Below are 26,141 nucleotides of genomic sequence, written 5' to 3' on the forward strand. Positions count from 1 at the left end.
AATACCAGGAGGCACTTAAGGTCCAATTTACTTTCCAGGAGGTAATTTTTTACAGTGGGGGCAAATGCATGGTGTAACCAGTCGTAGAAAAAGTCCCTAGTGATCCATGCCTTACTGTTTGCCCTCCACAGCACACACAAATTAGCCTTGAGGACATTCTTTTTCCTGAACACTCTGGGAGTTTCAGAGTTATACACCAATAAAGGCTTCACTTTGCAATCACCACTAGCATTAGCACACATCAACAGAGTAAGCCTGTCTTTCATAGGCTTATGTCCTGGGAGTGCCTTTTCCTCCTGAGTAATGTAGGTCCTGCTTGGCATTTTCTTCCAAAACAGGCCTGTTTCGTCACAATTAAACACTGTTCAGGTTTCAGTCCTTCACTGTCTATGTACTCCTTGAATTCCTGCACATATTTTTCAGCCGCTTTGTGGTTCGAACTGGCAGCCTCACCATACCTTATCACACTATGTATGCCTCTACGATTCTTAAATCTCTCAAACCAACCTTTGCTGGCCTTAAATTCACTCACATCACCACTAGTTGAAGGCATTTTTCTAATTAAATCCTCATGCAACTTCCTAGCCTTTTCACATATGATCGCTTGAGAGGTGCTATCTCCTGCTATCTGTTTTTCGTTTATCCACACCAATAACAGTCTCTCCACATCTTCTATCACTTGCGATCTCTGTTTCAAAAACAAAGTTGCACCTTTGGCAAGAACAGCTTCCTTGATTGCAGTTTTCTTGGCCACAATAGTAGCGATGGTTGATTGGGGTTTTGTGTACAACCTGGCCAGCTCGGAGACACGCACTCCACTTTCATACTTAGCAATGATTTCTTTCTTCATATCCTGGAGTTTACCTGGAGAGAGTTCCGGGGGTCAACGCCGCCGTGGCCCGGTCTGTGACCAGGCCTCCTGGTGGATCAAAGCCTGATCAACCAGGCTGTTGCTGCTGGCTGCACACAAACCAACGTACGAGCCACAGCCCGGCTGATCAGGAACTGACTTTAGGTGCTTGTCCAGTGCCAGCTTGAAGACTGCCAGGGGTCTGTTGGTAATCCCCCTTATGTGTGCTGGGAGGCAGTTGAACAGTCTCGGGCCCCTGACACTTATTGTATGGTCTCTTAACGTGCTAGTGACACCCCTGCTTTTCATTGGGGGGATGGTGCATCGTCTGCCAAGTCTTTTGCTTTCGTAGTGAGTGATTTTCGTGTGCAAGTTCGGTACTAGTCCCTCTAGGATTTTCCAGGTGTATATAATTATGTATCTCTCCCTCCTGCGTTCCAGGGAATACAGGTTTAGGAACCTCAAGCACTCCCAGTAATTGAGGTGTTTTATCTCTGTTATGCGTGCCGTGAAAGTTCTCTGTACATTTTCTAGGTCGGCAATTTCACCTGCCATGAAAGGTGCTGTTAGTGTGCAGCAATATTCCAGCCTAGATAGAACAAGTGACCTGAAAAGTGTCATCATGGGCTTGGCCTCCCTAGTTTTGAGAACAGATTATCCAACTTACGAGGTGATATAAAAAAGACCTGGAAAAACCCTATCAGAAATTCTAGGAACAAAAAAGATATCACGAAATAGCGAAATCAAATTAGCAAAATCAGATGAACCCCAACTCCCACCAACAGAAACAGCAAACAGACTCAATGACTTCTTCTCCACTATAGGACAAAACCTTGCCAATAAAATCCCAAGCTCAGATACCCCACCAAATGACTACCTCACCGGCAACTACCCGAACACACTGTTCCTAGCTCCGACTAACCCATACGAAGTCTCCCTTATTATCAACACACTAAAAAACAAGGCAGGAGATTTAAATACCTTACCACCCTTTATATACAAAAAAGTGTCACAAGTGCTATCACCAATCATTGCAACACTCTTTAACAAATCCATTGAATCCTCCACCTTCCCTACAGTACTCAAAATAGCAAGGGTCACCCCGATCCACAAAGGAGGAGACCAAACAGAGTTGAATAACTATAGGCCAATATCCAACTTACACCCTCTCTCAAAAATCTTCGAAAAATTAATTCATAAACGAATCTACTCCTACCTTATCTCCCAAAACATACTCAACCCCTGCCAATTTGGATTCAGGCCTAATAAAAATACTAATGATGCTATTATACACATGCTAGAACATATATACACTGCAATAGAGAAAAAAGAAGTCCCACTGGGGATCTTCATTGACTTACGTAAAGCTTTTGATACAGTTAACCATGACTTGCTCCACGTAAAATTGTCACACTATGGTATAAGAGGGCACTCCCTCAACTACCTCAAGTCATACCTCAGCAACAGAAGCCAATATGTGTATGCAAATGGGGCAAACTCTTCTGCACAACCAATTACAGTTGGTGTCCCACAGGGAAGTGTCCTTGGCCCTCTTCTCTTTCTCCTATACATAAATGACCTACCAAATGCTTCGCAATTACTCAAACCCACACTATTTGCAGATGACACTACATACGTCTTCTCCCACCCGAGCCCAGTCACGCTAGCCAATACTGTAAATACCGAATTACAGAAAATATCTACCTGGATGAGGACTAACAAACTTACACTAAACATTGACAAAACCTACTTCATTCAGTTTGGTAACAGAGCTACAGATGTCCCTCTTAACATAATGATAAACGGATCACCTATCACAAAGCTAACAGAGGGAAAATTCTTAGGAATCCACCTTGATAATAGACTCAAATTTCAAACACATATACAACAAATTTCTAAGAAAATTTCCAAGACTGTAGGCATACTATCGAAGATACGGTACTATGCTCCACAGTCAGCCCTCCTGGCCCTATATCACTCTCTTATTTACCCCTATCTCACCTATGGAATTTGTGCATGGGGCTCAACAACAAGTAACCATCTCAGACCACTAATTACCCAACAAAAGGCTGCAGTTAGAATGATAACAAATTCTCACTATAGGCAGCACACTCCACCAATATTCAATACACTAAACCTACTCACCATACAAAACATCCATACTTATTACTGCACCTATTACATACATAGAACACTTAACTCTGATATTAACCCTCCCCTCAAACATCTCCTTGCCAACCTCAACAGAACACATGACCATAACACAAGGCACAGATCACTCTTTGATGTTCCTCGTGTCCATCTCACACTATGCAAAAACTCAATGCACATAAAAGGCCCTAAAATCTGGAATTCATTACCTGTAAATATAAAAGAAACACTACCTGTTTATAAATTCAAGTCTCTTCTCAAAGATCACTTACTCACCCAAAACCAAATAAATACTGAATAACTGAACCTTATAAATTGTATATCTTAAATGTTTCTCACAATTATATCACATAAATGTTAAACCTAAAACCCAATCTAACTTTATTATTTTTTAAATACACTACCTAACAGAATACTCCATTCTACTGAATGTACAACAAGGCATACAACCATATGACCTGTCTTTGTAATACTCACTTGTGCTTTATAGTAATCTGTTTACATTAAAGTTTTATCACTGATTTCATCATTGCTTAGTTAATCTTAAGTTAATTTTAAGCCAGCCCGTAATGCTATGCATAGTGTAAGTGGCTTTGGCATGCTGCTCTTATCTGTATTTTTTGTACCTCTGTATGTGTGCTCAAATTTTTAAATAAATAAATAAATAAATAAATAAATAAATAAATCCATCCTGTCATTTTTCTAGCAGATGCGACTGATACAATGTTATGGTCCTTGAAGGTGAGATCCTCCGACATGATCACTCCCAGGTCTTTGACGTTGGTGTTTCGCTCTATTTTGTGGCCAGAATTTGTTTTGTACTCTGATGAAGATTTAATTTCCTCATGTTTACCATATCTGAGTAATGGAAATTTCTCATTGTTGAACTTCATATTGTTTTCTGCAGCCCACTGAAAGATTTGGTTGATGTCCGCCTGGAGCCTTGCAGTGTCTGCAATGGAAGACACTGTCATGCAGATTCGGGTGTCATCTGCAAAGGAAGACACGGTGCTGTGGCTGACATCCTTGTCTATGTCGGATATGAGGATGAGGAACAAGATGGGAGCGAGTACTGTGCCTTGTGGAACAGAGCTTTTCACCGTAGCTGCCTCGGACTTTACTCTGTTGACGACTACTCTCTGTGTTCTGTTAGTGAGGAAATTATAGATCCATCGACCGACTTTTCCTGTTATTCCTTTAGCACGCATTTTGTGCGCTATTACGCCATGGTCACACTTGTCGAAGGCTTTTGCAAAGTCTGTATATATTACATCTGCATTCTTTTTGTCTTCTAGTGCATTTAGGACCTTGTCGTAGTGATCCAATAGTTGAGACAGACAGGAGCGACCTGTTCTAAACCCATGTTGCCCTGGGTTGTGTAACTGATGGGTTTCTAGATGGGTGGTGATCTTGCTTCTTAGGACCCTTTCAAAGATTTTTATGATATGGGATGTTAGTGCTATTGGTCTGTAGTTCTTTGCTGTTGCTTTACTGCCCCCTTTGTGGAGTGGGGCTATGTCTGTTGTTTTTAGTAACTGTGGGACGACCCCCGTGTCCATGCTCCCTCTCCATAGGATGGAAAAGGCTCGTGATAGGGGCTTCTTGCAGTTCTTGATGAACACAGAGTTCCATGAGTCTGGCCCTGGGGCAGAGTGCATGGGCATGTCATTTATCGCCTGTTCGAAGTCATTTGGCGTCAGGATAACATCGGATAGGCTTGTGTTAATCAAATTTTGTGGCTCTCTCATAAAAAATTCATTTTGATCTTCGACTCTCAGTCTGGTTAGCGGCTTGCTAAAAACTGAGTCATATTGGGACTTGAGTAGCTCACTCATTTCCTTGCTGTCATCTGTGTAGGACCCATCTTGTTTAAGTAGGGGCCCAATACTGGACGTTGTTCTCGATTTTGATTTGGCATAGGAGAAGAAATACTTTGGGTTTCTTTTGATTTCATTTATGGTTTTTAGTTCTTCCCGCGATTCCTGACTCCTAAAGGATTCTTTTAGCTTAAGTTCGATGCTTGCTATTTCTCTGACCAGTGTCTCCCTACACATTTCAGATATATTGACCTCTTTTAGCTGCTCTGTTATTCTTTTCTGTCGCCTGTAAAGGGAGCGCCTGTCTCTTTCTATTTTACATCTACTCCTCCTTTTTCTTAGAGGAATAAGCCTTGTGCATACATCGAGTGCCACCGAGTTAATCTGTTCTAGGCATAAGTTGGGGTCTGTGTTGCTTAGTATATCTTCCCAGCTTATATCGGTTAGGACTTGGTTTACTTGGTCCCACTTTATGTTTTTGTTATTGAAGTTGAATTTGGTGAATGCTCCCTCGTGACTAGTCTCATTATGTCGGTCTGGGGCTCCACGCATACACGCATCCATAGTAATTCTCACCCTTTTTCCTGTAGGGTTGGCACTAGAAGCTTTCTTGGGGCCCATGGTGACTTATTTTGCAGGTGCAATCACTAAAAAGGCTGTGATAATATGAAATGTTCCGATTGTATGCTTGGAAGCGACCGCGGTGGCTGGCTTGTAAACACTGGCACCCACGGAACAAATGAGGTGGGCTCAGGCTGCACGTGGACGCGTCTCGAACGAATTGCGTTGAGCGAGTTTTTTAGCGCTAGCCGAGGCAAAATTTTTGCATTAAAATGTATTGCTAGGCGGATTTAACGTTATGCGATGCGTTCGTTAGGCGAGGGTCCACTGTACTTTGACACATATCTATTCTACACCCATGGATTATTTTGCTATCCTTAAATATTACTGAACCATCATGCCTGCTAAATGCAGGAACAGTAAGGTAGGTGACTCTAATGGCAAAATAAAAAGATGTGTGATGAAACTGGTTAAAGAAAGGAGACATTACTGGACAGTAATGTTGATAAGTTCAACAAACAACCTCAAGCACAGCAACAAGTAATATAACATTTGTGTTTGCAAATATACAAGGTAAAAAACCAAGTAACAACAATAAAATATCGTTCATCAGTTGTCTTCTCAAAGAGTCGAATACAATGTATGCATCATTTACAGAGACCCACTTAAAAGACTACTTTGACAGCAAAATATGGATACAATCTCCCTACTGTAAATGCCACCAGAAAAACAAGAACAAGGGGAGGTTGGTCTATATGTTAAAAAGAGACATTCATTTGCACCGAGTTACTTAACACACAAATGATGGAGTCAAGTTTTGGCAGTTGAAACTATAAAAAACATAATCTAGTTGCTGTATATAATGCCCCAGCAGATACAATTTCTCAGCACTTTAACCCCTAAACGGTCCAAACATATACTACTGTATATATGTTCTCTCGTCCAGCGCCCTGAATATTTTGAAGAAGAAAAAATAAAAAATTACAGAAAGAAAGAGCACATTTTTTAAAGTGTTATAAGATAAAAAAAAATTTAGGGTCGGTACTTACCAAGATATAAGGCCACGAAGTTGGCACTTGGCAATCACCTGACGGCAACATGGAGCACTGCCGCTTGCAGAAATTCTACATTTTTACTGTTTTTTTTTCATTCTTTTTTTAATTTTCTTGGTTTTCATATGATAATTATGTTTTATAGTAAATCTTTTGTTTTCAATGCCAATTGTTGTTTATACACCAATATTATATACGAAATTATTATATTGTCATGAACACACATGTATACAGTGACAGGTGATTTTGCACAACTGGCTGAATCACAAGTATTTACATGTCCTACTTATGTTTCTAAAATTCCACGATTGTATAATACTCCATGAAGCATGAATTCATACAGTGCGCCACCCCACACTGGTGACACATGAATCGTGTGTCCTTCTGCTGTTGGGGTCATTTTGTGGTGGTAGCACACACAACACACTTTTCTGGGAATTTTTCTTCTCTGGGATAGGTGGTATTGGTACCAGATAGTGACAGTTGGGGATGATTCGGTCTGGCACTTCCCCCACTAGCTGTGGTTGTGGGACAAGTCACTGTTGAGGGGCAGGTACAAGTGTGGTAACATACTTTCTTGCTATCTGTTTTACAACATTCAGGGAGAATTCTGCAACACGTTGTCGTTTTCCAGTCTTTATTTCGTACCTATTGAATGCATTGAGCACTGCAATGTCTTCAAGGTGAAAAAACAGCTTTATATACCACTTGCGACTTCTATGTACACAGTCAACGAACCCTATCATGTCACACTTGTCAACTAGTCGTATATTGTTCGTATAGTCCACGACAGCAGTTGGCTTTACAATGCGTTCATTGGTCTCCCCGTTAACTTTGTCTGTTTGTACCATCTCGTTTCTGTGGATGGTTGACAGCAATGTCACATTCTGTTTGTCATGCCACATCAGTGCCATGATGTCATTAGCATGAAACACTTGCACTGCACCTTCAACACTGCCTCCATTGAACCTTGGCATATGTTTTCTATTCCTTCTCACTGTTCCACATATATCAGTATTGTTCACACGTAGGAAATCAGTGAGCACAGGGCTTGTATACCAACTGTCTGTGTACAATGTATGGCCCTTGCCAAGGTATGGTTCCATTATCCTGTGAACTTTACCAGAAATGCCCAACATCCATCTGTCATCATCGAGTGTGTTTCTCCCAGTATACAATGACATCCAACACAAGACCACTCTCATAGTCACACATAACAAGAAGTTTTATACCAAAGCAATTACATTTACTCGGTATATACTGTTTGAATGACAGGCATCCCTTGAACAAAATCAAGGACTCATCAACAATGTTCTTGAAGGGATAAAAGTACGCACTGAATTTCTGCTTCAAATACATAAACACTTCCCGGATTTTGTATAGAAGGTCATTTCTGTTTGGCGTATTCCTGTCTGAGAAGTGCAACATTTGTAGCAATAGAGTGAATCTGTTGCAGGGAAGGAGGTCATGGAAGACTGGAGTACTGACAAAGTGGTGTGTGGACCAGTAGTTATGTATATTGTTCTTACAGGTATGTGACATAAGCATGACAGTGGCAAGGAATAAATACAATTCAGCCACTGTTGTGTCTTTCCACCTGCGCAGCCGTGATGATTCTCCAACCTCTGCTGTGTTGTCCATGAAATATCGGTAATAACTGTTTGTCTGGGTCACTATCAAGTTCATTATAGGCTTGTCAAAGTATAACTGAAAAAAGTCTAACTCTGTAGACTAATTCGGTAGGGGACATTCTGGCTGGATGCCACTTCCACTCGCATCAAAATCACAAGGCTGTGGTATGAATATACTTTGTGTCCAGTTCCACTCACGATCACATGGTGCAGGGTGGACCTGTGGCATGGGGCAAGGGGGGAGCAGGAGGAGGGACAGGAGTGGAGGCAGCACATGGTTGAGGAAGTGCCGGGTGGTCCTTTGTCTGTCCACCCACCGCGCCATGTGGTCCAGGCACCGTGCCACCCACCACTACTTCCTCCATCCCCACATATCCACCTTCATGATCACTATCACTATCAGTGGCTGAGGTTTTGGATCATGACCTGCCATGACCCTTGGGGACTGCATATGGCACACTGCCTGAATGTAGACGATGACGCCTAAAAGTACATTTCACTGGTGAATAACGAACTTCACTATCGCTAGACGAATCCTCGAATGGCATAAAATCAATCACATCGTCACGTACATCACTTTCACTATCACTAAAACACCGGGAAAATTATAGTTTCCTCTTGCAAAGTTGCCTATGGGTAACACTCGTCACTCCAGAGGTGCTTGGCCCAGGGTCTTGTGTGGCCACACTGGCCACCCCAGAAGTACTTACTCCTTACCCCTGGGACTAATCTTGTTGCAAACCTTCACATTTTCTCTAATTTTTTGATGTGCTTGACCAGGTGTGTTCCAAACTGGTGCCGCATACTCCAATATGGGCCTGATGTACACGCCGTACAGAGCCTTGAACGATTTCTTACTGAGGTGTCAGAATGCTATTCCTAGGTTTGCCAGGTGCCCACATGCTGCAGCAGTTATCTGGTTGATGTGTGCCTCAGGAGATGTGCTCGGTATTATACTAACACCCCAAGATCCTTTTCCTTGAGCGAGGTTTGCAGTCTTTGGCCACCTAGCTTATAATCTGTCTGCAGTCTTCTTTGCCCTTCCCCAATCTTCATGACTTTGCATTTGATGGGGTTAAATTAGAGGAGCCAGTTTCTGGACCAGGCTTGCAGCCTGTCCAGGTCCCTTTGTAGTCCTGCCTGATCCTCATCCAATTTAATTCTCATTACATAAGAAGGAACGCTGCAACAGGCCTACTGGCCCCATGCGAGGCATGTCCAATTCTCCTATCAGCTTAAGCCAATGCCCTAACCTAGTCAGGTCAGGTCAGATCACATTCATTTAAGGAAGGATCACAGAACCTGGCCTAGTAGCATAAGCTAGTCAGGTTCAACTCACACCCATCCACATCCACTCATGTATTTATCTAACCTACTTTTAAAACTACATGTCTTTGCTACTACAACGGTACTCGAGAGTTTATTCCACTCATCCAATACTCTATTACCAAACCAGTGCTTTCCTATATCCTTCCTGAATCTGATTTTTCCCAACTTAAAGCCATTGCTGCGACTCCTGTCTAGGCTAGATATTTTTAGCATGCTATTTACATCCCCTTTATTTATTCCTGCTTTCCATTTATACACCTCAATCATATCCCTCCTAATTCTACGCCTTTCTAGAGAGTGGAGATTCAGGGCCCTCAGTCTATCCTCAGAGGGAAGACTTCTGATACATGGGATCAATTTTGTCATCCTCCTTTGTATGTTTTCCAGTGCATCTATATCCATTCTTTAATATGATGACCAGAACTGTGCAGCATAATCTAAATGAGGCCTAACCAAAGATATATAGAGTTGAAGAACAACCTTAAGACTTCTATTATTTATATTTCTTGATATGAAGCCAAGGATTCTGTTAGCTTTATTGCGAACACTTTTGCACTGTTGTCTTGGTTTCAGATTACCACTAACCAGAACTCCTAAATCCTTTTTGCAATCAGTAATATTAAGATCTATATTATTTAGTTTATATGCAGCATGGTTATATTCCTGTCCAACATTTAAAACTCTGTATTTGTCTATATTAAACTGCATCTGCCACTTCTCCGACCACTGCATCAGTCTATTCAAATCATGCTGGAGTCCTCTAATGTCCTCATTAGAATGAAGTGGACGGCCTATTTTGGTGTCATCAGCAAATTTGCTTATGTAGCTATTTATTCCCTCATCTATGTTGTTTATGTAAATTGTGAACAACAAGGGGCCCAACACTGACCCCTGTGGAACACAGCTTGTGACGTGCCCCCATTCTGATTTCTCCCCATTTATGCAAACACTCTGCTGCCTATTTGTCAACCATGCCTCTACCCATTAAAAAATTTCTCTTCCTATCGCATGTGCCTTAAGTTTCCTCAATAGCATCTGATGTAGAACTCTATTGAAAGCCTTAGTGAAGTCCATATACATAATATATTCAAACAGCACTGGTCATAGGACTGACCCCTGTGGAACCCCGCTCGTCACAGGCGCCCACTCTGACACCTCATTGCATACCATGACTTATTGTTGCCTCCTTGTCAGGCATTCTCTGATCCATTGTAGTGCCTCTCCTGTTATGCAGGCCTGATCCTCTAGCTTTTGCATTAATCTCTTGTGAGGAACTGTGTTGAAGGCCTTCTTGCAGTCCAAGAAAATGCAATCTACTCACCCGTCTCTCTCATGCCTTACTTCCGTTACCTTATCATAAAACTCCAGTAGGTTGCAGGGGTCGAGTCATAGCTCTTGGCCCTGTCTCTTCGCTGGTCAATACTAGGTCACTCTCTCCCTGCTCCTGAAGCCTTATCATACCTCTTCTTAAAGCTATGCATGCATCCTGCCTCCACTACTTCACTCTCCAGATTATTCCACTTCCTGACAACTCTAAGGCTATAGAAATACTTCCTAACATCCCTATAACTCATCTTTGTTTTCAACTTCCAGTTGTGGCCCCTTGCTCCTGTTTCCGATCTCTGAAACATTCAAGCCCTGCCCACCTTGTCAATTCCTCTCAGTATTTTATATGTCATTATCATGTCCCCCATCCTCTAGTGTCATCAGCCTAAGTTCCCTTAACCTCTCCTCATAAGACATACCTCTTAGTTCTGGGACTAGTCTTGTTGCAAACTTTTGCACTTTCTCCAGTTTCTTGAAGTGTTTGACTCAGTGTGGGTTCCATACTGGTGCTGAATACTCCAGTATGGGCCTCTCATACACTGTGTACAGTGTTGTGAATGGCTCTTTACTTAGATGTCAAATTGCTATTTTCAGGTTTGCCAAGCACCCATATGCTGCAGCAGTTATTTGACTGATGTGTGCCTTAGGGGACATGCTTGGTATATAGCTTACCCAAAGTTTCTTTTCTTTAAGTGAAATTTGCAGCCTTTGATCCCCTAACCTGTACTCCATCTGCAGTCGTCTTTGTCCTTCCCCAATCTTCATGACTGTATTTGCTGGGGGTTAAACTCCAGGAGCCATTTGTTGGACCAGACTTGCAGCCTATCCAGATCTTCTAATCTTACCTGATCCTCGCCCACTTGTATTCTTGTCATCAGTTTTACACCATCAGCAGACAGCAACACTTCCGAATCTATTCTTTCCATCATGTCATTCACATATAATAGAAACAACACCGGACATAGGATTGACCTTTGTGGAGCCCCCACTTGACATACGCGCCCACTCTTGACACTTCATCACGTACCAAAACTCATCGTTTCCTTCCTGTCAGGTATTCCCTGATCCACTGCAGAACTTTCCCTACTATTTATGCCTGCTCCTCTAATTTTTGAACCAGTCTCTTATGTGGTACTGTGTCAAAAGCCTTCTTGCAGTCCAAAAAGATGCAATCTGCCTATCCCTTTCTCTCTCTCTCTCCTGTCTTACTTCTGTTACTTTATCACAGAACTAAGGTAGATTTTTGACACAGGGTTTCCCATCCCTGAAGCCATGCTGAATGTCATGTATGAGCCCAATCCTTTCACTGTGCTCCACCACTCTTCTCCTGATAATTTTTTTCATGACTTTACATACTATACATGTCAGTGACACTGGTCTATAGTTTAATGCTACCTGCCTGTCTCCTTTCTTAAAAATTGTAACTACATTTGCTGTCTTACACACCTCAGGCAGCTGCTCAGTTTTGATAGATTTATTGAAGATTGCTGCTAGTGGTACACAGTTTCTCTCCTCCCACTCTCAGGAGCCATGGAGATATGTTATCTGGGCCCACTGCCTTCAAGGTAACTAGTTCAACTAGCAGTTTCTTCACCTCCTCCTTGGTTGTGTGTATTGTGTCCAGCACTTGCTGGACACAATACCATGTGTACCGGGTACCGTAACCCTATGAAATTTCGGCAATTTCAAATCAAAATAATTTCTCACTTGTTCTACCAAAATAAATGAAACTTTGGTGTCTTATACAACTTCTTATGATTAATTCAATGGAACCATTATGGATTTACATTTTTTGAAATTGACATACTGATTGGGCCTCAAAGTGGGATAAAAATATCAATGCATCAAAAAAGTGTCTAAGTTTAGCCCTCTCTGGCTTATGTAATAATACAGATATCCCCACGAAATTTCATTTACTATTTTGTGACAAACTTTTTTAAAAATAGTTTCAACTTGGGAGAAAGTTTCGTTCCTTTTAAATTTAAATTTTCATATTTTTTCAAAAAAGTAGAAAATAGGATATTTTCAATGACCTTCACCCATATAATGCCCAAAAAATAAGGGTCAAAGTTCAACAGGTTACTGTATGCTGATGTATTATATGCTGATAAATGAAGTTCTTATAACACATGTCATTATTAGGGTGGCCCGGTGGCCTGGTGGCTAAAGCTCCCGCTTCACACACGGGGGCCCCGGGTTCGATTCCCGGCGGATGGAAACATAATGACATGTTTCCTTACACCTGTTGTCCTGGTCACCTAGCAGCAAATAGGTACCTGGGTGTTAGTCGACTGGTGTGGGTCGCATCCTGGGGGACAAGATTGAGGGCCGCAATGGAAATAAGTTAGACAGTCCTCGATGATGCACTGATTTTCTTGGGTTATCCTGGGTGGTTAACCCTCCGGGGTTAAAAATCCAAACAAAATCTTATCTTATCTTATCTTATTCATCTAAAAGACTATGTTTTATCTCTTAGGTAAATTAATTATATAGGAATCTTATGGACAATGACCAAATCTGTTTGCATCATGAAGCAATGTATGTACCTCAAAAAATATGAAACAATGCAAAAGACATTCTGCAATCCATTTGGAAAGCAAAAATTATCATACCAGAGCAGAACTTTAAAGGGTCTGTATTGAAACAGCTGACAAATTTGAATTGTTTCACAAAGAGCAACATCAAACCAGGTCAGAAAATTTGTTCTAAATGTAAGGTTGATGCTCGAATAGCAGAGACTTCAATTGCCTCGTCCTCATCTTCGGATGATTTTCATATGGACAAGTTTGCCTTGCGTGAATCACCCTTGAAATTTTCGAAAGTGAGCAGTAGAGATAAAGTGGGCTATACAAAATGAAAAACTGAACAAGTGCAAAATGTGATAATGCACGAGATCACTGTCGCTTCTGGACTCGATGTTCAGAACTAAGCAGCTCCATTATTGGCTTGGTAACCAAACAGATACCCCAGCAAGGCTTTGTAACATCAACAAAAAAACCAAGACTGCAGGCTTGGAAACCTGAACAAAGAAATCAAGACTGCAGGCTTGGAAACCTGAACAAAGAAACTAAGACTGCAGGCTTGGAAACCTGAACAAAGAAACGAAGACTGCAGGCTTGGGAACCTGAACAAAGAAACCAGACTGCAGGCTTGGGAACCTGAACAAAGAAACCAAGACTGCAGGCTTGGAAACCTGAACAAAGAAACCCCACCCATGGATGAGATTGCATGGCTATCGGGTGTGACCTCCATGGGGATGGGGTTGCTGGTTCAAAATGATTGAACCAGTAGTGGAAATGCCACCGTAGACCAACACAATCAAATACTTCTATGCTTTTCTCATAAAGAGTGCTGAAAAAACGATCACATGACACATCCAGCTTAAAGAGTTAACCATACTGCAGATTTTTGCAGAGCACTGAAGCTACATTAACCTGTTGAATGTTGACCCTTATTTTTTGGGCATTATATGGTTACGATGAAATACTGAAGCAACATTTTTAGATGGTTTAAAACATGCTCTTTCTAATGAAAACAGTTTGAAAATGCTTTTTGCAAATACCCAATTTTCTAACCCCCCCCCCAAAAAAAAAAAAAAAATAAAATTTAAAAGGAATGAAACATTCTCCCAAGTTGAAACTATATATTTGTAAACAAGGTTAATTCATAAAATAGTAAATGAAATTTCATGGGATATCTTCATCATTACACAAGCCAGAGTAGGCTAAACTGACATTTTTTTGATGCATTGATATTTTTGCCCCACTCTGAGGCTCAATCAGAATGTTAATTTTAAAAAAATGTAAATCCATAATAGATCCACTGGATTAAGCATAAAAATGTTGTGTAAGACAGCAAAGTTTTATTTATTTTGGAAGGAAGAGTGAGAAATTATTTTGATTCAAAATTGCAGAAATTTCATAGTACATGGTCGTGGCATGGTGTCAAAGGGTTTTATCTCAGCATCCATTTCATTGATGGATCTAAAACTTTACCGAACTTGGTTGAGACATGAAAGATTCAGCCCTCCAAGTCTCATCAAAATCCATGATGGTGAGGTGGGGCACTTTTCTAAAATCAGACCACTTGACATGGAATGACCCTGAGGCAACAGCAACAGCATCACTGTGAGAGGGAGTATATAAGGCTGCAACATCACAGAGGCAGTATGTGAGGCAGCAACATTACAGAGTAAGAGGCAGTATGTGAGGCAGTAACATCAATGAATGAGAAGTACTATGTGAGGCAGTAACATTATGATCATTTTATAATCACAGGGAAGCACTGAACCCATAGGGGTTTTACAGCATCTGGGGGGTGGGGGGGTGGGGGGTGGGGGGTGGGGGGGTGTAAGGTATTAAGGCTCAATTCAGGGAACTGAAGCACAGATCCAGTTCCCTAGATCAAGAGCCTCTCACCAGCATCAAGGAACCTCCCATGAGGGGATAACTGAGAGTGACAGTGTGAGGCAGTAACATCACTGAATGAGAGGTAGTAACATCAATGATGCAGCAATATCACCACTGGAGTGAGAGGCAGTGAGGCAGTAACACCATCACAGAGTGAGGCATTAACATCACTGAATGAGAGGTAGTAACATCAATGATGCAGTAATATCACCACTGGAGTGAGAGGTAGTGAGGCAGTAACATCACTGAATGAGAGGTAGTAACATCAATGATGCAGTAATATCACCACTGGAGTGAGAGGTAGTGAGGCAGTAACACCATCACAGAGTGAGGCAGTAACATCACCAATGAGTGAGAGGCAGTAACATCACGACTGCGAGTAAGAGGCAGTATGTGAGGCAGTAACACCACCACTGAGTGAGGCAGTAACATCACCAATGAGTGAGAGGCAGTAACATCACGACTGAGAGTAAGAGGCAGTATGTGAGGCAGTAGCATCACTAGAGGCAGTATGTGAGGTAGTAACACCAGCAGTGAGAGGCAGTAACACCACCACTGAGAGTGAGAGGCAGTATGTGAGGCAGTAACACCAGCAGTGAGAGGCAGTGACACCACTGAGAGAGGCAGTATGTGAAGCAATAACACCACAGAGAGGCATTATGTGAGTCAGTAACACCACCAATGAGTGAGAGAGGAAGTATGTGAGGCAGTAACACCACCACTGAGAGTAAGAGGCAGTATGAGACAGTAACACCTCCACTAAGAGAGGCAGTAACACCACTGAGTGAGAGGCAGTATGTGAGGCAATAGCACCACCACTGAGAGTGAGAGGCAGTATGTGAGGCAGTAACATCACTGAGAGGCAGTATGCTAGTAACACCACTGGTGAGAGGCAGTAAGTGAGGCAGTAACACCACTGAGTGAGAGGCAGTAACATCGTCACTGAGAGTGAGAGGCAGTAACATCGTCACTGAGAGTGAGAGGCAGTAACATCACCGATGAGGCAGTATGTGAGGCAATAATACCACCGAGAGAGGCAGTAACATCGCTGAGAGGCAGTATGCGAGGTAGTAACACCACCACTGAGTGAGAGGCAGTGAGGCAGTAACACCACCACAGAGAGGCAGTAACACCACCACTGAGAGTGAGAGGCAGTAACCTCAACACTGAGAGTAAGAGGCAGTATGTGAGGCAGTAACACCACCACTGAGAGGCAGTATGAGACAACACCACCACTAAAAGAGGCAGTAACACCACCACTGAGAATGAGAGGCAGTAACACCAGCAGAGTGAGAGGCAGTAACACCACCACAGAGAGGCAGTATGTGAAGCAGTAACACCACAGAGGCAGTATGTGAGTCAGTAACACCACCACTGAGTGAGAGAGGAAGTATGTGAGGCAGTAACACCGCCACTGAGAGTGAAAGGCAGTATGAGACAGTAACACAATCACTAAGAGGCAGTAACATCACCACTGAGTGAGAGGCAGTAACATCACCAAGTGTGAGATGCAGTAACACCACCACTGAGTGAGAGGCAGTAACATCGACACTGGGTGAGAGGCAGTAACATCAATGAGTGAGAGGCAGTATGTGAGGCAGTAAAACCACTGAGAGGCAGTAACATCGCCACTGAGTGAGAGGCAGTAACATCACCGATGAGAGGCAGTATGTGAGGCAATAATACCACCGAGTGAGAGGCAGTAACATCACTGAGGCCGTATGCGAGGTAGTAACACCACCACTGAGTGAGAGGGAGTGAGAGGCTGTATGTGAGGAATAACACCACCACTGAGAGTGAGAGGCAGTGACACCACCACTGAGGCAGTAACATCAATGAGTGAGAGGCAGTAACCTCACCACTGACAGTAAGAGGCAGTATGTGAAGCAGTAACACCACCAAAGGCAGTGTGAGGCATAACACCACCAATGAGAGAGGCAGTATGTGAGGAATAACACCAATGAGCAAGAGGCAGTATGAGGCATAACATCACCATTGAGAGAGGCAGTGAGGCAGTAACGCCACCACTGAAAGACAGTATGTGAGGCAGTAACACCACCACTGAGTGAAAGGCAGTGTGAGGCAGTAACACCACCACAGTGAGAGGCAGTATGTGAGGCAGTAACATCACCACTGAGTGAGAGGCAGTATGTGAGGCAGTAACACCACTGAGAGTGAGAGGTAGTATGTGAGGCAGTAACACCACCTGAGAGTGAGAGGTAGTATGTGAGGCAGTAACACCACCACTGAGTGAGAGGCAGTATGTGAGGCATAACACCACCACAGAGTGAGAGGCAGAATGTGAGGCAGCAACACCACCACTGAGAGTGAGAGGCAGTATGTGAGGCATTAACACCACCACTGAGAGTGAGGCAGTAACACCACCACTGAGTGAGAGGCACCACCACTGAGAGTGAGAGGCAGTATGTGAGGAAGTAACACCACCAGAGTGAGAGGCAGTATGTGAGGCAGTAACACCACCACCAATGAGTGAGAGGCAGTATGTGAGGCAGTAACACCACCACTGAGTGAGGCAGTATGTGAGGCAGTAACACCACCACTGAGAGTGAGAGGCAGTGTGAGGCAGTAACACCACTTAGAGTGAGAGGCAGTAACACCACTGAGAGTGAGAGGCAGTAACACCACCACTGAGAGTGAGAGGCAGTATGTGAGGCAGTAACACCACCACTGACAGAGGCAGTAACACCACCACTGTGAGTGAGAGGCAGTATGTGAGGCAGTAACACCACCACTGAGTGAGAGGCAGTAACACCACCACTGAGAGTGAGAGGCAGTAACACCACCACTGAGTGAGAGGCAGTAACATCACCACTGAGTGAGAGGCAGTATGTGAGGCAGTAACACCACCACTGAGTGAGAGGCAGTATGTGAGGTAATAACACCACTGAGAGTGAGAGACAGTATGTGAGGCAGTAACACCACCACTGAGTGAGAGGCAGTATGTGAGGCAGTAACACCACCACTGAGTGAGAGGCAGTATGTGAGGCAGTAACACCACCACTGAGTGAGAGGCAGTATGTGAGGCAGTAACACCACCACTGAGTGAGAGGCAGTATGTGAGGCAGTAACACCACCACTGAGTGAGAGGCAGTATGTGAGGTAGTAACACCACTGAGTGAGAGACAGTATGTGAGGCAGTAACACCACCACTGAGAGTGAGAGGCAGTATGTGAGGCAGTAACACCACCACTGAGTGAGAGGCAGTATGTGAGGCAGTAACACCACCACAGTGAGAGGCAGTAACACCACCACTGAGAGTGAGAGGCAGTATGTGAGGCAGTAACACCACCACTGAGTGAGAGGCAGTATGTGAGGCAGTAACACCACCACTGAGTGAGAGGCAGTATGTGAGGCAGTAACACCACCACTGAGTGAGGCAGTATGTGAGGCAGTAACACCACCACTGAGTGAGAGGCAGTATGTGAGGCAGTAACACCACCACTGAGTGAGGCAGTATGTGAGGCAGTAACACCACTGAGTGAGAGGCAGTATGTGAGGCAGTAACACCACCACTGAGAGTGAGAGGCAGTAACACCACCACTGAGTGAGAGGCAGTATGTGAGGCAGTAACACCACCACAGAGTGAGAGGCAGTAACACCACCACTGAGAGTGAGAGGCAGTATGTGAGGCAGTAACACCACCACTGAGAGTGAGAGGCAGTATGTGAGGCAGTAACACCACCACTGAGTGAGAGGCAGTATGAGAGGCAGTAACACCACCACTGAGAGTGAGGCAGTAACACCACCACTGAGAGGCAGTAACACCACCACTGAGTGAGAGGCAGTATGTGAGGCAGTAACACCACTGAGTGAGGCAGTAACACCACCACTGAGTGAAAGGCAGTAACACCACTGAGGCAGTAACACCACCACTGAGAGTGAGAGGCAGTATGTGAGGCAGTAACACCACCAGTGAGAGGCAGTATGTGAGGCAGTAACACCACTGAGTGAGAGGCAGTATGTGAGGCAGTAACACCACTGAGTGAGGCAGTAACACCACCACTGAGTGAGAGGCAGTATGTGAGGCAGTAACACCACTGAGTGAGGCAGTAACACAACCACTAAGAGTGAGAGGCAGTATGTGAGGCAGTAACACCAGAGAGTGAGAGGCAGTATGTGAGGCAGTAACACCACCACTGAGAGTGAGAGGCAGTATGTGAGGCAGTAACACCACCACTGAGAGTGAGAGGCAGTATGTGAGGCAGTAACACCACCACTGAGAGTGAGAGGCAGTATGTGAGGCAGTAACACCACCACTGAGAGTGAGAGGCAGTATGTGAGGCAGTAACACCACCACTGAGAGTGAGAGGCAGTATGTGAGGCAGTAACACCACCACTGAGAGTGAGAGGCAGTATGTGAGGCAGTAACACCACCACTGAGTGAGAGGCAGTAACACCACCACTGAGAGTGAGAGGCAGTATGTGAGGCAGTAACACCACCACTGAGTGAGAGGCAGTATATGAGGTAGTAACACCACCACTGAGCATGAGAGGCAGTATGTGAGGCAGTAACACCACCACTGAGAGTGAGAGGCAGTATGTGAGGCAGTAACACCACCACTGAGAGTGAGAGGCAGTATGTGAGGAAGTAACACCACCACTGAGTGAGAGGCAGTATGTGAGGCAGTAACACCACCACTGAGAGGCAGTAAAACCACCACTGAGAGTGAGAGGCAGTAACACCACCACTGAGAGTGAGAGGCAGTAACACCACCACTGAGAGTGAGAGGCAGTATGTGAAGCAGTAACACCACCACTGAGTGAGAGGCGGTATGTGAGGCAGTAACACCACCACTGAGTGAGAGGCAGTATGTGAGGCAGTAACACCACCACTGAGAGTGAGAGGCAGTAACACCACCACTGAGAGTGAGAGGCAGTAACACCACCACTGAGAGTGAGAGGCAGTAACACCACCACTGAGAGTGAGAGGCAGTAACACCACCACTGAGTGAGAGGCAGTAACACCACCACTGAGAGAGAGACGCAGTATGTGAGGCAGTAACACCACCACTGAGAGTGAGAGGCAGTATGTGAGGCAGTAACACCACCACTGAGAGTGAGAGGCAGTATGTGAGGCAGTAACACCACCACTGAGAGTGAGAGGCAGTATGTGAGACAGTAACACCACCACTGAGAGTGAGAGGCAGTATGTGAGGCAGTAACACCACCACTGAGAGTGAGAGGCAGTATGTGAGACAGTAACACCACCACTGAGAGTGAGAGGCAGTATGTGAGGCAGTAACACCACCACTGAGAGTGAGAGGCAGTATGTGAGACAGTAACACCACCACTGAGAGTGAGAGGCAGTATGTGAGGCAGTAACACCACCACTGAGAGTGAGAGGCAGTATGTGAGGCAGTAACACCACCACTGAGAGTGAGAGGCAGTATGTGAGGCAGTAACACCACCACTGAGAGTGAGAGGCAGTATGTGAGACAGTAACACCACCACTGAGAGTGAGAGGCAGTATGTGAGGCAGTAACACCACCACTGAGAGTGAGAGGCAGTATGTGAGGCAGTAACACCACCACTGAGAGTGAGAGGCAGTATGTGAGGCAGTAACACCACCACTGAGAGTGAGAGGCAGTATGTGAGACAGTAACACCACCACTGAGTGAGAGGCAGTATGTGAGGCAGTAACACCACCACTGAGAGTGAGAGGCAGTATGTGAGGCAGTAACACCACCACTGAGAGTGAGAGGCAGTATGTGAGGCAGTAACACCACCACTGAGAGTGAGAGGCAGTAACACCACCACTGAGAGTGAGAGGCAGTAACACCACCACTGAGAGTGAGAGGCAGTATGTGAGACAGTAACACCACCACTGAGAGTGAGAGGCAGTATGTGAGGCAGTAACACCACCACTGAGAGTGAGAGGCAGTATGTGAGGCAGTAACACCACCACTGAGAGTGAGAGGCAGTAACACCACCACTGAGAGTGAGAGGCAGTATGTGAGGCAGTATCACCACCACTGAGAGTGAGAGGCAGTATGTGAGGCAGTAACACCACCATTGAGAGTGAGAGGCAGTATGTGAGGCAGTAACACCACCACTGAGAGTGAGAGGCAGTATGTGAGGCAGTAACACCACCACAGTATGTGACTGAGTGAGAGGCAGTATGTGAGGCAGTAACACCACCATTGAGAGTGAGAGGCAGTATGTGAGGCAGTAACACCACCACTGAGAGTGAGAGGCAGTATGTGAGGCAGTAACACCACCACTGAGAGTGAGAGGCAGTATGTGAGGCAGTAACACCACCATTGTTTACATACACTGCCGCCTCACAACAACAATATGAGCCGCCCACACCGCACTCTTCACTCGCATATTTCTCATCCCCCTCCTTAATTCACGCTGCTTTTCCGTTATCATCACCTCCGCTAAACTTACGTTAGTTACGTCGCCAGATCTAGTGAAAACATCTCATTTTAGCAGTGAGTGTTGGTAGCAGCAAGTGATGAACGTTGACCAGGACGGCCATTTTTAGCTCTACTGAAAACCTGGAGCAGAATTGGCGGCCCTGGCGGAGTTCCACTTTCTCGCCAGCTGTGGCGGCCATGGCGGCTGTACACATATACCCGCCTTTATCCTGTCACAAGTAGTACTTTATACAAGTGAATTAGCGTAGTTTTAAATAAATCGTTGAATGAATGTTAAGTTATTGTAAATGTATGCGTGTATATTTGTGTATTAGTGAGGAGGTTATGGTGGCGGCTGCAAGCCGCCACCAGTGCCACTGTTGCTATCCACAATGCATTTACCACGGCCATCATCACTCTATAGTTATACTTTTGGTTAATTAAGTTTAAGGAGTAAGTGTAAATATGGTTGTAATGATTTAGTTGTGAGTGTGGTATCCTTGGGGAGGGGAGGCAGTAGTGCGCATGCGCCGCCGCCATATTGTGGCCTCGTGATCATAACACTGGTGGTGGAGACTTTGTTCACTTATATTGTATTACTGTCACATAAACACACACTATGTGAGTATATCACCCTCAACACCGTAGCCATAAGTATGTGAGGGTGTGTTTGAGAGTGAGTCTCCACACTTACAACGCTCCTCACAATATATATACGTCTGTGTAAAAGATGCTTCCGCCATTTGTGTAAAGATCAAGTAGTGTTTCAACGCACTTAGTGCTTGCTACACCCTCACCACTACTCTCTTGCCTTCCCTCACACTACCTCAGTGGTGCCTCATATCACCTTGTACACGAGTCGGGAGTTTAAAATTTGATGCGGGAAATTAGGTAATCTTTCAGTGAGTTGGCGCCACATTGTTGGGAGGTTGCCTACTTGTACACCTTCACTCACTACACTCACACTCACTCACACACATTACTCACTCATCTACTCACTCACACCTACTCACACACCTACTCAGTGGAAATAAGTCAAGTTTGTCTGGCAGTTTGGGGGGTTATCCTAGGTAATATACACTATGTATGATTATTGTACTGAGGTGTACCTGTGCCTAAATAAACTTACTCTCATACACCTACTCACACACACCCGCTTACTATATATTACTCACACTGCTTATCTTGTAAACAAGTTTTGAAGATATATTCTTATTGTTGGATTTCAGAAAGATAGTTATCACCCTTGATATTATTATTATCTTGTTATTATCTGGTCCAGGAATTACCAATATACACTCACTTGATTGAAGTAAGTTCTTCTAGTTATTATTACTGGTGAAATAATATTAATTACCATTATCTGACATTATTTAAAACAGTTTTCATGTACAATGTTCAGCATTGTTACTATCTTACATTGTTATTTTTAGTATTTTTTATGGGGAATCTTTAAACCCATATGGGTTAGGCAGAGCCTAAGGAATGGGAGGTGATTTGAAGTGAGTCAAGGAATACATAGTAAGATTATTTAGGCAGAGGTTCACACAAATACAATTATTTTACATAGTGTAAATTACCTAGGATAACCAAAAAAGGTCAAAGAAAGTTACTTGTTTGCAATTCCTTGGCTCAGAGGCCCTTCAATGGCATCTAGGCTCCATCTTACATGGAAATTTTATGTAAACAGCTTTGTAAGTTTATTTAGGTACAGGTACACATATCTACAATTACACAAATTATACATAGTAACACAAATTATACATAGTAACACAAATTATACATAGTAACACAAATTATACATAGTAACACAAATTATGCATAGTAACATGTGTAAATCAGTCACTCAATTTTTATTTCCTTGCAAGATTACATTGAGATTATGAAATTACAAAAATGAGTTGCTGTACAAAGAGCCACTATCATACCTGGGCATTATGGCCAGACTTAATTTAATGGCTTACACACTACTTAATACTAAAGAAATTGAAAATAGTTTAAGTTGTACATCTTTTTTATTTGTAGCACACAATAATTTTACTCAGATTACAATACTTTCAATAGTAAATATTGAAATTACATTATGGGAATATAACATTGTGAGTTGTTGAAAGTAGTTTACAGTATGAGAATTGTGAGTTGTTGAAAATAGTTTACAGTATGAGAATTGTGAGTTGTTGAAAGTAGTTTACAGTATGAGAATGCTACAATTGGGTGTAAGGCAGTAATGTTTTGGGTAGGTATTAATACTACAAGGTAGTTTTAATCAGTGTATGATCTTTGGGTGCCATGTTTTGAAGTTTTAAGATTTAGGTAATTGGGAGATTTTTTGGTAAAGTTTAATATTGAGTATTTAGTTTAGGGTGAGTAAGTGGTTTTTGAGAAGTCTTCAATTGATGTTCAGACCGGGTTACTTCAGTATTTACTAGTAATGAATTCCAAATTTTGGGGCCCTTTATGTGCATAGAATTTTTACGCAGTGTGATATGGACATGATATGTCATTGTGACCAGACCTACCTGGAGTTCATTACCTTTGTAAATTGTGAGTTCATTACCTTTGTAAATTGTGAGTTCATTACCTTTGTAAATTGTGAGTTCATTACCTTTGTAAATTGTGAGTTCATTACCTCTGTAACTTGCTCAGCTATCAAAACTTTGGAGTCCAGTCCCTGGACCAATTATGTACCTCTGTAATCTTTTGACTACCGCCCACAGGATGGGTATGGGGTGCATAATAAACATATTAAACTAACTAAACACGGGGTACATCAAAAAGAGATCTGCGTCTTATGTTATGGTCGTGTGACCTGTTAAGGTTAGTGAGGAGAAGTTTGAGTGGAGGGTTTGTTTTTGAGTGTAGTGTTCCATATATGTATGTAGTAGGCACATCAGTAAGTATGGATTTTCTTTACGGTGAGCAGTTTTAGACTTGAATATTGGTAGCATATGCTGTTGGGAGTGGGAATTTATTATCATTCTGACTGCAGCCTTTTGCTGGGTTATTAGTGGCCTTAGGTGATTTAATGTTGTTGATCCCCATGAACAAATCCCATATGTGAGATAAGGGCAGATGAGTGAATGATACAGTGCAAGGAGAGCTGATTGTGGAACACGGTACCGTATCTTTGATAGTATGCCTACTGTCTTAGAGATTTTTTTGGAAATTTGTTGTATCACTAGCACGTTAAGAGACCATACAATAAGTGTCAGGGGCCCGAGACTGTTCAACTGCCTCCCAGCACACATAAGGGGGATTACCAACAGACCCCTGGCAGTCTTCAAGCTGGCACTGGACAAGCACCTAAAGTCAGTTCCTGATCAGCCGGGCTGTGGCTCGTACGTTGGTTTGCGTGCAGCCAGCAGCAACAGCCTGGTTGATCGGGCTCTGATCCACCAGGAGGCCTGGTCACAGACCGGGCCGCGGGGGCGTTGACCCCCGGAACTCTCTCCAGGTAAACTCCAGGTATGTGTGTTTGGAATTTGAGGCTACTGTCAAGGTGGATTCCTAGGAATTTTCCCTCTATGAATCTTGTGATGGATGATCTATTTAGCATTATGTTAAGTAGAACATTTGCAGCTCTGTTTCCAAACTGAATGAAATAGGTTTTGTTAGTATTGAGGGTAAGCTTATTAGTCATCATCCAGGTAGGTATTTTCTGCTATTCGGCATTAACAGTGTTGGCCAGTATGACTGGGTTTGGGTGAGAGAAGATGTATGTTGTGTCATCTGCAAATAATATGGGTTTGAGTAGTTGTGATGCATTCAGTAGGTCATTCATGTAAATGAGAAAGAGGAGTGGGCCAAGGACACTTCCTTGTGGAACACCAACTGTGATTGGTTGAGTAGAAGAGTTTGCTCCATTTGTGCACACATATTGGCTTCTGTTACTAAGGTATGACTGTAGGTAGTTGAGGGAGTGCACTCTTATACCATACTGTGTTAATTTAATGTGCAGCAGTCATGGTCGACAGTATCAAAAGCTATACGTAAATCAATGAAGATTCCCAGCGGGACTTCTTTCTTCTTGAGAGCAGTGTATATTAGTTCTAGCATGTGTGTAATACCATCATTTGTGCTTCTATTATTCCTGAATCCAAACTGACAGGGGTTTAGTATGTTGTGTGAGACAAGGTGGGAATAGATCTGCCTATGAATTAATTTTTCAAAGATTTTAGAGATCAGAGGTAAGTTAGAAATTGGTCTATAGTTATTCATGTCTGCTTGATCACCTCCTTTGTGGATCGGGGTGACCCTTGCTATTTTGAGAATTGCTGGGAAGGTGGAGGATTTGATGGATTTGTTTAAGAGTGTTGCAATTATTGGTGACAGTATTTGTGAAGCAAAAAGCTTCACAAATACTGTAAATAAAACGTGGTAAGTTACTTATGTCTCCTGCCTGGTTTTTAAGGGTGTTGATGAGCAAAACTTCTGTTGGGTTGGTTGGGGCTAGGAATAGTGTATTCGGGTAGGTGCCCGTGAGGTAGTCTGATGGATGGTTGTTTGACATGGGGATTTTGCCAGCTAGATTCTTTCCTATAGTGGAGAAGAAAACGTTGAGTCTGTTTGCTGTTTCAGTTGGTGAAAGTAGGGGTTCGTCTGATTTTGTTAATTGGATTGTTTTTTTTTGGATAT

General features: G+C 43.4%; 1 protein-coding gene across 1 annotated transcript in view; it reads right to left on the reverse strand.

Moving 5' to 3' along the window:
• The window catches only part of LOC128696379 (uncharacterized), a 99,738-nt gene extending 78,062 nt beyond the window's left edge, over positions 1 to 21,676 (reverse strand). Inside the window, exon 1 of the mRNA XM_053787631.2 lies at positions 21,538 to 21,676. The gene's annotated coding sequence lies outside the window, so the exon portion shown is untranslated. The remainder of the gene's footprint in view (positions 1 to 21,537) is intronic.
• Positions 21,677 to 26,141: the final 4,465 nt, after the last annotated feature.

This window comes from Cherax quadricarinatus, chromosome 39, assembly GCF_038502225.1.
Source record: "Cherax quadricarinatus isolate ZL_2023a chromosome 39, ASM3850222v1, whole genome shotgun sequence".
Classification (NCBI taxonomy): domain Eukaryota; kingdom Metazoa; phylum Arthropoda; class Malacostraca; order Decapoda; family Parastacidae; genus Cherax; species Cherax quadricarinatus.